Source organism: Cupressus sempervirens, chromosome 3 (genome assembly GCF_028749045.1).
Source record: "Cupressus sempervirens isolate cs-2001-9-10 chromosome 3, ASM2874904v1, whole genome shotgun sequence".
NCBI lineage: Eukaryota > Viridiplantae > Streptophyta > Pinopsida > Cupressales > Cupressaceae > Cupressus > Cupressus sempervirens.
The window spans coordinates 806,842,790-806,857,538 of NC_143120.1; the positions used below are offsets into that span (position 1 = coordinate 806,842,790).

A 14,749-nucleotide genomic window follows, 5' to 3' on the forward strand; every position below is an offset into this window, starting at 1 on the left:
AGTGTGCCCATTCTTTGTATCTTATAGTATGTTATCAAATACACTTTTTCATCAATGGCTTAGCTGATCCTTGTACTTCATTACAACATCATAACTTCAACCTTTCTCTAGGTGTTCTAGTTATATCTTATTGATTGTCTCCTCCTTTTCAATCAACTAATTGATAGTATTTGGATCACTAAAGCAATTGTCATTCTTGCAAGTAGCAAGTTTGACATCAATGACAAAACAATGATTGAGGACATTCTTTACCAGTTCCATATATTATTCCAACAACTTTATTTATGATCATTTCAATCATTTTCAACAGATTGATCTATGCTCCATAGAATGTTACATAGGTATGCATAAAATTGAAAAAAGAAATATGATATCATTTTATATCAACTTAAAGTTCTAGATCTAATAACAGAAATAAAAATGTAGGAACACTAAAATGAGCTTACCATTTCAATCACAAGACAATGTTCAAGATTTTATAGTCATATGATATGAGAAATAGCCACTGGAAATTCCTTGCCCTTGCTTCAGATGCACTTTGGATGCTCTCAATCCTAGAAAACCTTTTGATGGTTGTCATCTTAAGATGTAAACCATTATCAAAAGCTACAGTAATTGTTTGAATGGTAATTGACACTTTAAAGGAACACTATCCTAAGTTGCAGCAAATGAAGTTACAAACAAATGAAAGAAAACCTAGAAAACATTAGAGTTTTGTAGCTTTACTTTTTGTTGTTATATAGTGATAACATGTTTTGAGGTTCTACATGTTGCTATATAATGAGAACATGTCATCTGTTAGCATTATGAAAATGATGCATAGAATGAAGAAATCATTTGTTGACAAAATGAAAAGAGCCAAAGAAAATTTATACCACAAAAGATGAGCCATAATTTTCTTCCCATCATGTACCATGTGACAAAGATTTAAAAACATTGAGAAAAACAATAAATATTATTTCATGAAAGCAAATCCACACACATTTTCTTCCTAATTTTTTTTTTTGAAAAGTCACTTTCAATGGCAATGATTGCAATTCTCATATGTAGCATTTCAAAATTAAACTTATTGGATAGACATAGATTGTCAAGCCTTGTTATGTCTCCATCACATTTAAATGTGATGCTTATTTTTGCCTTCAAAATCTATACACCATGGTGTGATTGTAGGTCTACCTTGGATAATAAACTATATTTGGAAACTTAGGGTGGTGGACACCATCAGGGAAGGTCCAAGTCTCCAAGGCCAAGACTGAATATCACCCATAAATTGCACCTCTTTTTCCAACAGTTCTCTTGAGAATATTGGAACTGTAAAATTGCAAGCCTCGTGCATTTGTTTAGATATTGAGCATCCTACCACTGAAATCATCTTGGACTCTCATAGCATGTCTCAAATGATTTTGTTTTGGAGGATCTAGAACTATATTTATATCATAAACATCAAGTACATTCTTGATTATTCTCCCAACAGTGGTTTCCTCATTTAAATCAGAGGGGGTTCCTTGTACGAGGGTGATAGCCCCAGTTGGAAGAAGTTGTTGGTCCACTAGAGTATAATTATGAGCACATATTTTTACTTTGTTATCAAGTATGGTCCTCCCACTATTGTGCCATACAAGGTTCCAATAAGTATATTGGGCCAAGCACATAGGGGTGGTCTTATTGAAAGGTTACGCCTTCATAACAACTATTAACTCCTTATTTCCAGTTATAGTATAAGTAATAGATACATCAAGATCACTAGGGAATCCTTTCAACCAAAAACAAATATAATTCTCATTCAAAATATAGAAATTTGTGTGGAAGAGAACCATTTTTCCTTTATCATACATACTAAAGCCTCTCTAAATATGCCTAAAAGTGTTAAATAGTCAAAGTTGGGAATTTTTTTACAAACCAACTCAATGGCAGATAGCCATATGATTCTCCAATTATGTTGTAAGAGGAACAACTTCAAAGTGACTCAATGGTAAACAACCATAGAACTCCCTTATTTAGTTTTGTATAATCAAAGATGCATTTGCTAAAAGAGATAAAAACTATTGATCTTTGCAAAAATCCATCTGATTTTTACCTTGCTCTCCATCATAACTATGGTAAGTGAACTGAATAGAAGCTCGGTCTCCTCCTATAATTTTTTCTACCTTCCATATAACCTTGTGAAATCCAATTTTCCCCTTGTTGAAAAAAAAATCAGAAAACATGATCTACCCAGACAAAAGCATTTAAACTGCAAATCACTTTAATGTATGAAAGGAGAATGTGGGAAGGAAATAATTGACCATGGAGTGTATTATTCCCATCATTGCTAGGTAGATGGTACACTTTTTTTTCTAAAGTGAACTCTACATCCTTGATTCTATTTGCTACATAACCCACAGTTGCGCCAAAGTAAGGGTCCACAGTGTCATTCTGTATGAAATTTCTTTCGAGTTAAAACAATACATTCAATGAAAGATCTCACAATCTCAGGGAGAATACACCAAATTAGATACTTTCCTTATATGAATCAAGGGAGTCAAAAGAAAGAACAATGTTTGATTCTTTATTGATAATTGGCCTTAATGAAAAAGGGCACTCATGTTATTTATAGAGAAAGTAGTTGAAAACATAAAAGAAGCGAGTTGCAATAATAATATAGGAAGTGGCAAATTAGATGAATATATTTGTTTATCTTCTCCTCATTTGCAATGAGAAATGACCTTATAAAGAGATACACAATCGTCTAAGAGATATGTTGAAGCATGGAACGTCAAGGCCAAACACACTGTTGCTGCCCATAAAGCGATGTAGATGAAGTTGTCTACTACCTTTGATGACATGTGCAAGGTTGTGGCTACAATCATAGCAACCATCAAGATGGAGGCATGAAAGATCAGAATGTCTACAACCAAAAACACTTTACTAGTTCTTGAAATCTCGCTTTACACAGGGGTGAGATAGGTGCTTCCATGCCCATGGGATCGAATCAAGAAAATGTTACTTGCATAATGAAGCCTCAATTTTGCATACGACATAATATAATGCAATTTTTTTTTCATTTTTTTTGTTATGACTTTAGTTGATCAAAATGTTGACCAACTCAGGAAAACTTAGGAAATTTTAAACCTACGTGGAGATGAAAAAATAAGAGGAAATCATAGCTTTGGTCAAAAAATTTGGTAGAAAAACAAGTGCAAATGTACTAGTGGTGATACCCCTATCTAAAGCTACTTAAGAAGCATGAGTACTACCCTACATCAACTAAGTTGAATGTTGTATCCTACAATTTGATGTAGTGGATATTATTTTAGGAGTTTCCTAAAGTAATGAAGGAGCTCAATTAGAAGATTTACAGTCACATGAAAGCTGATAGAGGGAGAATCTAGAATTGATTATATCTACATACAAAGATGACAAGTCTTTGGCATTTTTGTCAAAGAGGGAGATATAAGTACTGAGGGAGAAAATAAGTACTAACAAAGATAAGTAGAGATTGATACTTGGATATCAGAAAGAGGGAGAGATACTCTAAATAGGGAGATATAAGAAACAAGGAGCAGTAAAGGAACTTGACAAAGCTCACATTACCCCACAAAGAGGGAGGACATATATTACACTTATAGAAAAAGAAATTTCAAAGATGTATTTTCTTTTTTGTATTTTTGTTGGTATTTGTTTTCCATCAATGCTAAAGAGGGAGATTGTTGATATAAGATTATTTTGATGTAAAGAACCTATAATGGAACAATCATTATTTTGTCAATGATGTCAAACTTGATACCTATTGATGAGAAAATTTATTTTTGGTTATCATTTAGTTGATTGATGAAGAGGATTTAAAAAGAGGACATAACAATAGAACCTAGAGAAAGGTTGAGTTGTTTGGTATGTAAAAGAAGCACTAAGACCAAGTAAGACATTGATATTGTAGTGTATCTTTTATCTATTTAAATTCTAATATAAAAGATTACTTGTGTTAATACTAGAAGAAGATCAAGTAAGAAAATTGTCTACCAAGCCTTATTGAGTAGTCAGTGCAAGCTGAGTAGAAATTAGTAGAAGTAGAGTGAAAAATAAGAGGTGTTGAGAAAAGATGAAAAATAGTGCAAGCCGAGTGACTATTAATATATGCTAAGTAAAGTTTAGTTGGTTTTGAACATAAGTAAACTTTAGTGTTTTTGGAGTGAACTAGTGTTGGTCTTGTGATAGAATAGTACAAATGTTGAGTGACAAAAAATAGTGCTAAATTGAAGATTTGACGAATCTAAGCCAACTAATTTTTTTTATTGAATTATGCAAAGTGTGTGGAAGATAACTATGATGAGGTGGTGGCACAAAATTCAAGGTAAACCATTTTTAAGAAAATACAAAAAATATCATAGAAAAAATTTGTAGAGGAACCAAATAGAAAAGTGGGTAGATTCATTATATCCTACCTAATCCTACCTAAACCTAAAATGGACAATTGTGGTTAAGTGGAAAAAGATCTAAATTCTCTATTTAAATAGATAGCTAGTCAGAAGAAAAGGTTTATCATGTGCGAGAACCTAACGAAGAAAAGAAGTCTAAGGTATTGCATCATTCAATGGCTTAACAGAGGTAACTCTAGTTGGCATGCAAAGAAAGAAGGCTTAAGAGTATGTATTTTTGAAGAGTGAACAAGCTATCAGAGCTGAAGTGTATGAATAAGAAGTAGAATGGAGGACTAAAATAGAGATAATAATTTACAAGTGAGTTGTAATTTGTTATCAGATCAAGCCTTACTATTACTTTCTAATCATTATATTAGTCTAGGGTAAATCCTTTGGATTAAGGTTGACCTAACAATCATTTGAGAATTCTTTAACTAGGTGACATTCTAATGGAATGGTCTAAATTCCTCTAACAAGGCTCACTTCTAACAGGGTGATTGAAATCCTTTAACTAAGTCATATTTAAGAGTGTGTATTATAACCTTTAACAAGGTTGGCCTTTCACAGGACATCACTTTGTTAGAATTCTTTAGAATAATTGAGAGGGGAGCAGGAGGGGTGAATTAGTTATCCAAAATCCAGATATACAAATAAAACTTTTCATAGCTTAGTGAACACATATCCATAAAACATATTCAACATGCATGCATCCATTAGATCATATATTCACTTAAATTTGTAGGATGTTGTCAAATCAACTTTGCATAAATATAATCATGAAGCATAATAGTTTAAATAACACATTTGACATAATTATTTAACATAGAAATTCAATTTGGGAAAAACCACCAGTAACATGCTACTCATTCTCACTCTTTTGAAGTGATGCCCTGTGAAAGGCCAGCCCTATTAAAGTTTACAATACACACTATTAAATGTGACCTAGTTAGAGGATTTCAACTACAATATTAGAAGTGAGCCTTGTTAGAGAACTTTAGATCATTCACTTGGAATGTCACCCAATTAAGGGATTTATAAATGATTGTTAGGTCGACCTTAATCCAAAAGATTTATCCTAGACTGGTACAATGATTAGAAAGTAATAGTAAGGCTTGAACTGATAACAACTTAAAACTCACTTGTGGATTACATATATTTATTACAGTCCTTCATTCTACTTGGCTTTCACACACTTCAACTATGATAGCTTGTTCACCCTTCAAGCATCCATACCCTTAAGCCTTCTTGCTTTGCTTGCCAATAGCAGTCTCTTTTGTTCTGTCATTGCATGAAGAAATGCTTGAGAACCTTTGTCTAACTTAGGTTCTCAAACATTGATTAGCCTTGCTACTGACCAGCCATCTCCATAAATAAAAAATTAAGATATTTTGTCATTCATCCTCTATTATCCATTTTAGGGTTAGGTAGAATTAGGTAGGATTCAATGAATCTACCCATCTTTTCATTTTAGTCCCTTCTGAAAAATTTTCCTTCAATCCTCTTTAAATTTGCCTCAAAATAGTTTACCATGAATTCTGTGGAACCAACTCATCATAGTTATCTTCCACATGCTTCACAAAATTCAAGAAAATATAATATTTAGCTCAAATTTGTCAAATCCATGATTTAACATGAATACTGGCACTTGACATCAATATTCTATCATTCAGCTTCCATTATATTCTTCCACTCATCATCAACTAGATCACTTGACAAACACTAAAGTTTACTAGTCCTTGACATCAACTAAACTTTACTCAGCTTACACTGTATCACTCAACATACACTAAAATTTGACTTTGCTCAGCTCCAACTAATTTTATACTCGGCTTGCACTAACTTTTCTCAACACCTTCTATCTACTTGGTCAAGCTTGGCAGACTCAAATTTTCTTACTTGTTCCTCTAGACTTAGTCAGTGTATCCAACCTTTGCGACCTTAAGTACATAATCAATGCACTATATCATCACTATCTTAACTAATCTTTTTACTAGTCTTATAAACTATTACTCAACTTTTTCCTTAAGTGATTTTTTTATCTCATTTGATCAAATCCTCTTCACCAATCAAACAAATGATAACACTCAAAATCAACTAAGTAGTTGTCTTACCAACAAGTAGCATGTTTGACATGAGTTACAAAACAATGATTGAAACACATTCGCATACTTATATCAATCTATTTTCAACAATCTCCCTCTTTGGCATTGATGGAAAACCAGTACAACTAGCACAACCAACAATAATGGAAAAAAGAAAATAATTCTTTTTATTGAAATCTCTCCCTCTATCAACAACTTTCATCTTTTTTATAGGTTACAAAATTCTATTCTGATCAAAAGAAAATCAACTCATTCTTATGACACCTTATATCTCTCTCAGTACTATCTCCCTCTTACTAGATAGATATATGTCTTTTAATCATCAGGTACACTATGTCCCTCTAAGTAGATATTTCTTTTTGTATTTCTCCCTTTTTGTATAATATCACTATCTCCCTCTTTGACAACAATGCCAAAGACTTGTCATCTTATCATGCAGATATGAACATTTTCAATTTCTCCTTCTGTCACCTAGCTTATGACTAGTGTATAACTCTAGATCTTTGATTATTTTAGGCAACTCCTAAAGTAAGATCCACTACATCAATGTGTAATATATGTCAAACATCTCATTTTATGTAGAGCACTTCTCATGCTTCTTAAATAGACTTGGATAGGGGTATCACCCCTAGTTTACCTCTTAGATACTCATGAGCATCCTTAGGTAATGCTTTTTTGAAGATATCAACTATTTTCTCTTTTGTATTCATATATTTCATCTTCACATCTTTGTTTTGAACTAATTCTCTTAAACTTAATGATACTTGATTGCAATGGTCTTAGTCTTTGTATGCATCACATGGTTCTTTGATATATTTATAACACTTTTATAATCACAATAAAGTATCAAAAGTGTAGTTTTGTTTCTTGCTAAGCCATGTAACTAGTCTTTTTCCTAAGAAAAATGCTCCTCCACTAGTGCTCTTTTTGTCATCAATATTTTCATCCCAATTAGCATCAATGTAGGCCCTCAACTCAAATTTTTTATTTTTCTTATAGTATAGACCATAGTTTTTTATACCTTTCAAATATCTCATTGTTCTCTTAACAACCATCAAATGATTCTCCTTGGGATTAGTAGAGAATCTTGCAACTATCCCAACAGATAATGTAATATCAAATCTTCTATGTACTGCATATTACAATTTTTCAATCATAGACATGTACAATTTTTGATTCACCTCAACTAAATCATCATTCTTTGATAATTTTTGACCTATCACCATAGGTGTGCTTATTGGCTTGGAATCTTCCAATCCAAAAGTTTTTAGTATCTCCTTTACATATTTTGATTAAGTGATGTATATACCATATTTCATTTGATGTACTTGCAAACCCACAAAGACCTTGATTTCTCCAAACATAAACATCTCAAATTCTTTCTTCATTTCATTTGCAAAAGCTTTACATAAAGTATTCTCACCTCCAAAGATGATATCATCAACAAAAATTTTAGATAGTAAAATATCTTTTCTTTTCTCTGTCTTTAAGTACATATTTCTATTATCATCAATCCTCTCAAATCCAATTTTCACAAGATAATTGTGAAGCCTTTCATACCATGCTCTTGGTACTTTCTTCAAACCATATAAAGCTTTGTGTAGTCTACATACCATGCTTTTTTTGTTAGCATCGAAAAGTCCTTCCGACTGTTCTATATAGACCTTTTTTTCCAATATACCATTCATAACTATAAATTTAACATCCATTTGATAAACTTTGAAACCCTTGTATGTAGAGTAAGCAAGCAGAGCTCTTACTCCTTCCAATCTTGCAACATGAGTGAATGTTTCTCCATAGTCTATCCCTTCTTCTTGTGCATACCCCTTGAAAGCTAATCTTTCCTTATTCCTTGTGACTTCACCATTTTGATCTTTGTTTCTGTATATCCACTTGGTGCCAATCACATTTTTATCTTCTGGCCTAGGAACTAGAGTCCATGTCTTGTTTTTCTCAATTTGTTCAATCTCTTCTTTCATGGAATTACTCCTGTCCATATTTTCTAAGGCATCTTTCATTGTTTTAGGTTCATGCATGCTAAGAAAAAATGCATCATTTCCAACCTATTCCTTGTCATTGGTTTTTCATTTTAATCTCCAATAATTTGTGCAATAGGGTGATGTCTTTTGACATGCTTTGACAATCTTAATTTTTCTCCGTTTCCCTAATTTGATCTCTCAACTTCTAAATCACTATGTACTTCTCTATCAGGTAATCCAAAATCACTTTCATGTACACTAATATTAGAATCCAAATGTGCCTCAACTTCATTTTATAGTTTGATACTTGATTATAGCTCGATTCCTAATTGCAACTCAACATTCATAGCATGTGACTCGGCAGTCACTAAAACTTGCTGTTGCTTTGCAACTTGATTTACAACATCTTCATCAGTACACATACCTTCATAAAATTATAAAAATTATTTGGATTTCTCTGGTTCCTTCATAGGTTCAACTTCATGTACTTCAGTAGACATACCTTCATAAAATTATAAAAATTATAAAACTTATTTGTATATTCATCAAATTTCACATTTGCACTTTTCACAACTTTGTTAGTCTTAGTATTTAAGCACTTATTAGCTCTATTTCTTGTGGAATAGCCAAGGAATATACCTTCTTCACTTTTTCCATCTAATTTACCATTCTTGAAATCTTTGAGAGTATAACATTTGCTTCAAAATACTTTAAAATATTTTGCATTTGGTGAGTATGCATACCATAGTTCAAAAGGTGTTGAATGAGTACCTTTCTTGACTTGCAAATGGTTCAAGGTATAGACAATTGTACTTACAACCTCTCTCCAATATTTCAAAGCAACATTTTTCTCCATCATGAGTGTCCTAGCATAATCTATTATAGATCTATTACTCCTTTTAGCAATTTCATTTTGTAGAGGGCTTTTAGGAGCAAATGTCTATCTTTTGATTAATTTTTCATTACAAAACATCTCAAACTCATTTGATGTAAATTCTTCTATATCAAATCTCAAACATTTAAAACTTTTACCTATTTCCTTCTCAACTCTTGCTAAGTACCACTTAAACATTTGTAAAGTGTTAGATTTTTGTCTTGGAAACATAACTATCATCATCCTAGAATAATCATCAACAAATAGCATAATTTACTTATCACCTTTGTAGCTTTGCACATCAATTGGTCCACACAAGTCAGTATGAATCATTTCCAAAATTCCTTTATAGGTACAAGTCTTACTCTCAAAACTAGACTTTATCATTTTGCCTAACTGACATTGTTTGCAAATTATATTGTCTAGTTTCTTCAACTTAGGAAAACTTCTAACTCTTCTCATGTTACTTATACTAACCAAGTTATCAAAATTAATATGACATAGCCTCTTATTCCATAACCACACATCATCAAATTCTATAACTAGACAAGTAGCACCATCCATGTCATGATATAATATATAATTACCTCTAGTTTGATCACATTTTTTCATTAGTTTTCCATCAGTATCATATATCTTAGCAATCTTTTTCTCAAACTCAACTTTACAACCTGAAGAATTCAATTCTGACACACTCAACAAATTATAGTTAAGTCCTTCAACATAATAAGAATTGTCACGTAAAGTATTTTCTATGAGTTCGATAGAACCTTTTCCTTTTATTAGAGGGGGTGAATCATTACCAAACCTTACACTATTTCTATCATAATAATTCAAGGTAATAAACTTACTTTTATCTCCAGCCATGTGATGTGAACACCCACTATCAATTATACATCTATCATTCTTGTTCACACAAGACACTAGTGCAATTGCCTCATCCTCATCAAAATCATCCTTCATTGTAGCATACACCACTTCATCATCATGATCATCAGATCCATCTTTGGTTTCCTCTTCTGCACTATAGCAAGACTTCTTGCCTTTGTCTTTGTAGTCTTTGCTGTCTTCATCTCTTCTTCTCTTGTATTTTTCTCCATCTCTATAGTTCTTCTCTGGACATCTAGAAGTAATATGACTAACCTCATTGTAATTAAAAATATGATAGGTAACTTACCTTTGAATTTTTCTTTACCTTTGTGAAATCTTCTTGCTAATAGTGCTTCAAGTTGTTCTACATCCTCCTCATATGTATCACTATCATTGGAAACATATTTTGCCTTTTTCTTCTTCTTATTATTAGGTTCCTTCAATGACAACTTGGCTTTGAAAGAGAATTTAAAATTGTTAGATTTGAAGTTGTCAAAATTAGATATCTCAAAAGTAGTGAACCTACCTACTAGACCTTCAAGAGTAAGATTAGAATCTAGTATACATCTTAGTTCTTGTATTGCAAAAACTCTAATGGCCTAGATAGGCAACAATGTTCTCAAAACTTCTCTTAATATAGTCTCATCATCTATCTTACTAGTAGATCCTCTTATAGCATTAACAACATCTTTTATCCTAGAGCAATATTGAGCAACATCCTCTGCTTCTTGCATTCTCATATTATAAAAATTACCTCTAATACTTTCATATATGGCTCTTAAAACATATTTATCACCGCTACAGATGGTGTGAAGAGAATCCCACATTTTTTTTGCAATATCACAACCCTTGATGTCATCAAACTCAGCATAACTTAGGGCAAAGGCAATATCCAACATTTCCTAATTGTGATCTTTCTTCTTCTTTAGATCTTTAGTAGTTAGGGTGTTAGTAGGATCAACATGCTCAGTGGTGATGGTAGATTGTGTATAGTCTCCAAGACCTCCTAGGTGTAGCTTCATCAAAAATTTTCATGCTTGAAATTTATCTCTATTAATCTTGGGTTTTTTTTTTTTTTTGACATCTTGATCTTTTTCTTCTAGTACCTTCAAACTAGTCTTCTTAAGCAGATGGTTCTGATACCAATTTTTTGAATTCTTTAGAATAATTGGGGGGGTGGGGGGTTGAATTATTTATCCAAGGTCTAGATGTACAAATGAAACTTTTCATAGCTTAGTGAACCAATATCCATCAAACATATTCAATATGAATGCATCCATTAGATCATACATTCACTTAAACTTGTAGGTTACTGTCAAATCAATTTTGCAGAAATGTAAGAATGAAGCATAACAAATCTAGTAACACATTTGACATAATGATTTAATGTGAAAACTCAATTTGAAAAAAACCACTAGTAACATGCTACTCATTCTCACACTTTTGAAGTGATGTCCTGTGAAAGGCCAATCTTGTTAAAGGTTACAATACACACTATTAAATGTGACCTAGTTAGAGGATTTCAACCACCTTATTAGGAGTGGGCCTTGTTAGGGGACTTTAGATCATTCACTTGGAACATCACCTAGTTAAAGGGTTTACAAATGACTGATAGGTCAACCTTAGTTCAAAGGATTTACCCTAAACTAGTACCATGATTAGAAAGTTACAGTAAGGCTTGATCTGATAACAACTTACAACTCACTTTGTAGCTTAAAAATCTCTATTTTAGACTCCATTCTTCTTGGCTTTCACACACTTTAGCTTTGATAGCTTGTTCACCCTTAAAGCATCCATACCCTTAAGCCTTCTTGCTTTGCTTTCTAATAGCAGTCTCTTCTATTTGGTCACAGTATGAAGCAATACCATAGACCTTTTGTCTAACTTAGTTTCTCCAACATTGATCAACCTTGCTTCTAACTAGCCATCTCTATAAATAGAAAAATAAAATATTTTTCCATTCATCCTCTATCTTCCATTTTAGGGCTAGGTAGAATTAGGTAGCATTCAATGAATCTACCCAACTTATCATTTTAGTCCCCTTTGAAAAATTCTCCTTCAATCCTCTTTTAATTCACCCCAAAAAATTCTACCATAAATTTCATGCCACAACTCATCATAGTTATCTTTCACACGCTTCACAAAATTCAAGAAAATAAAATACTCAGCTCAGATTCGTCAAATCCATGATTTAACATGAATACTAGCACTTGGCATCAATATGATGTCACTCAACATCCATAATGTTCTTTCACTTGTCATCAAATAGATCACTCGACAAACACTAAAGTTTATTGGTGCTCAACATCAACTAAACTTTACTCATCTTACATTGTATCACTTGACATACACTGAAATTTGACTTTCTTTGGTTCGAATTGATTTATTTCTTGGCTTGTACTAACTTTTATCGGCACCTACTGTCTTCTCAGTCAAGCTTGGCAAACTTGATTTTTCTTACTTGTTCTTCTAGACTTAGTCTGTGTATCCAACCTTTCCAACTTTAAGTAAATAATCAATGCACTATATCATCACTATCTTAACTGATCTTTGTACTCCTTTTATATACCATAACTCAACCTTTTCTCTAGGTGCTTTTGTTATCTCATTTGATGAAATCCCCTTCATCAATCAAACAAATGATAGTACTCAAAATCAACTAAGCAGTTGTCTTGCCAACAAGTAGCATGTTTGACAACAGTGACAAAAAAATGATTGAAACACATTCTCATACTTGTATCAATCTATTTTCAACACACTTTAGAAGAGTGAAAATTAGTAGCATGTTACTGATGGTTTTTTCCAAATTGTGTTTTCACATAAATTTTTTTTGTCAAATTGTGTGAATGTTGTGTTGTTTCATGTTTACATTTATGCAAAGTTGTTTTGACCTAGGATAGTAATTTACAAAGTTTAAGTATTGTATGATGTAATGAATGCATGCATGATAAGGTTTTATGGATATGGGTCTATTAAGCATTGAAAAGTTTTATTTGTACATCTGAACCTTGGATAACTGATTCACCCCCTCTCTTAGTTATTCTAAAAAATTTCAACACATTTAATGCACAAGAAACCATTTTTGAGTGTTTCTAGGCATGGATTCAAAGAGAAGTTTTGAGAAGTTCCTAGGAGTAGGAAACAAAATCATGGAAGGATTCAATGAATCTCACCTAAACCTAAGTTCAACTGTTGTGTTTAACCAACAAAAGATCAAAGTTACATATTTAAAGAGGCATACAGACTAACCTAAATAGATTAGAAGTTGCTAATTTTGTTGATTGGAAAAATTGAGTAGAAGAATGAGAAGAAGGAGAAGAGTAGAGGTGAAGAGTGATAGAGTTATTTCTTGAAGGTATTTCCAAGGAGATCAGAGACAATGATGGAGACATGAATGGAGTTTAGAAATTGACTTAGTAGATGAGCTATATTTTGATTTGTATTTGCAAAGTGATTTGTATTTATCATATCAACCCACTATTACTTTCTAACCACTTGTATCAGTTGAAATGCTTTGATCAAGGTGTACCTAATAGTTACATGTAAATCTTTTAATCAAGGTGAAATTATAATGAAATTTCCTTAAGTCCTCTAACAAGGACACTCCTAATTGAGTGATTAAATCCTTTAACAGGATCACACCTAAGAGTATGTACTGTAACCTTTAACTAGGTTAGCTCTTAACATAGGTCACTTTAGAAGACTAATAAAATCATGAGATGTTACTAGTGGTTTTTCTCAAATTGGGTTTCCATGTTAAATCCTAGTGTCTTACTTGTGTGGATGTTATTTTAGATGTTTTACTATTTAATGTTTTATATTTTGTAAGTTAGTTATTATTGGGACAATAGACTACAAGATTATGTTACTGATAGGTTGCTATAGAAACTGAGTGGATTATACATTAGATCTAACTTTTTTAAAGAGTTCAAAAGTTTAGTTGGTACATCTAGACTTGAGGATAAATGCTTCACCCCCCTCTTAGTTATTATAAATCATTCTAATAGTTTTGTGACATGGTTCTTATTTGTGAATGTTCCTTACTATTTTCTCTTTCACTATTTTTTATTGGTTTTTGTTCAATATTTATATTGTTATCTATTTGAAACCCCCCTTCTCCTCAATTATCTCACCTTCCTTGCTATAATATTCTTCACTACTTATATTGTGTTGAGTGTATATTTAGTTCTCTATTGAGGCAAAGTTATCATGTCCTACCTTTTTGTATTTGTAAATATCTCTTGGTTTTATGCTCAGGAGCATTTTGTTATGAACTAATTTGTATCTAGTATGGTTATCCCCTTTACTATGTTTTTTTTCTAAAATGGAAATATTCATAAGATAACCTTCAAATTTTGAATATTTTAATTCATACAGTAACCTATTAGTTATAACTTCGATCTTAATTTCAAACATGCTTCCAGTGTTAAGATTGATTAATAACTTGATTTATTTTTTTATCTTAATAATCTATGTTCATTCCTAGAAGTTCACCTAGAGAACAAATGTGAGACAAATATTTCTACA

At 32.1% G+C, this 14,749-nt stretch overlaps 2 pseudogenes; both read right to left on the bottom strand.

Annotated features, from left to right (window-relative positions):
- LOC149569258 (uncharacterized) overlaps positions 1–14,749 on the bottom strand; it is a 272,149-nt pseudogene that overhangs the window by 70,073 nt on the left and 187,327 nt on the right.
- On the bottom strand, positions 1,140–2,784 carry LOC149569259 (uncharacterized; annotated as a pseudogene).